Source organism: Octopus bimaculoides, chromosome 1 (assembly GCF_001194135.2).
Source record: "Octopus bimaculoides isolate UCB-OBI-ISO-001 chromosome 1, ASM119413v2, whole genome shotgun sequence".
Classification (NCBI taxonomy): Eukaryota; Metazoa; Mollusca; class Cephalopoda; order Octopoda; family Octopodidae; genus Octopus; species Octopus bimaculoides.
Window position 1 is genome coordinate 1126105 of NC_068981.1, and position 1330 is coordinate 1127434.

Genomic DNA, 1330 nt, shown 5'->3' on the forward strand with positions numbered 1-1330 from the left:
TCTATGCTAGCAAAATAGCAAATTAGGGATCCACAGTAGTATTTTAAGGGTCCATGTAAATCATCATCATCATTTAATGTCCATTGTCCATTCTGGCATGGGTTGGACGGTTTGACCAGGGCTGCACCAGACTCCAGTCTGATTTGGCAATGTTTCTACAGCTGGATGCCCTTCCAAATGCCAACCACTCCAAGAGTGGAATGGGTGCTTTTTATGTGCCAGTTGTGTGACACTAGTATCTGCCATGACTACAATTTGACTTGGTTTGACGGATCTTCCTTCTCAAGCACAGCATATTACCAAAAGTCTCGGTCACTTATCATTGCCTCCGTGGGACCCAATACTTGAAAGGTGCTTTTTACGTGCCACTGGCACAAGTGACACCGACAATGGCCACAACTATGATACAATGTTTTGATTTAAACGTGTCTATGGCAAGAAACAGGTTTCTTTCTCTAATGTTTTACATTATTCAACTTCTGCAAGTTTTCGTTTCAATAACAAAAACAGGAATTTTGAAAGAAGTATCTATAAAACTAGTTTTTAAACATGGAATGGCTATGGGGTTCCACCAGAATAAAATAGTAATCAAAGGGGTCCATAGATAAAAAAAATGGTTGAGAATCACTGACTTAGGTGATTTACTATCATCATTGTTTAATCATCATCCTCATCATCCTGAGACTGAATCCTTTCTCACAAGAATAAACGAGTAAAACTATTTCATGGAGGTGAGGACAAGTGACTGAGACCTTTGGAGATATGCTGTGCTTGAGAAGACCCGGCAAACCAAGTGAGACCGTAACTGTGGCCTATGCCAGTGTTGCATAACTGGCCCATTTAAGAGTACCCATCAATCATTGGGCAATAAACCGTGCTTGTGAAGACTTGTTGAGGCAAATGAAGTCATTGTTGTGGCCAATGACGGTACTGTCTGATAAGCTCCTGTGCCGGTGGCGTGTAAGAAGCACCATTTGGGCGTGATTGTTGGCAGTGCCACCTGACTGGCTCCCATGCTGGTGGTACCTAAGAAGCACCATTCAGGTGTCGTAAATGCCAGTACCGGTTGACGGGCCCTCATGCAAGTGTCTTCTACTATAGCCTCGGGCCGACCAAAGCCTTGTGAGTGAATTTGGTAGACGGAAAACAGAAAAGAAGCCCGTCGTATATATGTGTGTATATCTGTTTGTGTGTCTGTATTTGTCCCCCCAACATCACTTGACAACTGATGCTGGTGTGTTTACGTCCCCGTAGCTTAGCGGTTTGTCAAAAGAGAACCGATAGAATAAGTACTAGGCTTACAAAGAATAAATCCTGGGGTCAATTTGCT

General features: G+C 43.0%; 1 protein-coding gene across 1 annotated transcript in view; it reads right to left on the reverse strand.

The window, feature by feature from the left end:
* The window catches only part of LOC106878069 (acetoacetyl-CoA synthetase), a 50355-nt gene that overhangs the window by 3623 nt on the left and 45402 nt on the right, over positions 1-1330 (reverse strand). The gene's annotated exons all lie outside the window — the stretch shown is intronic.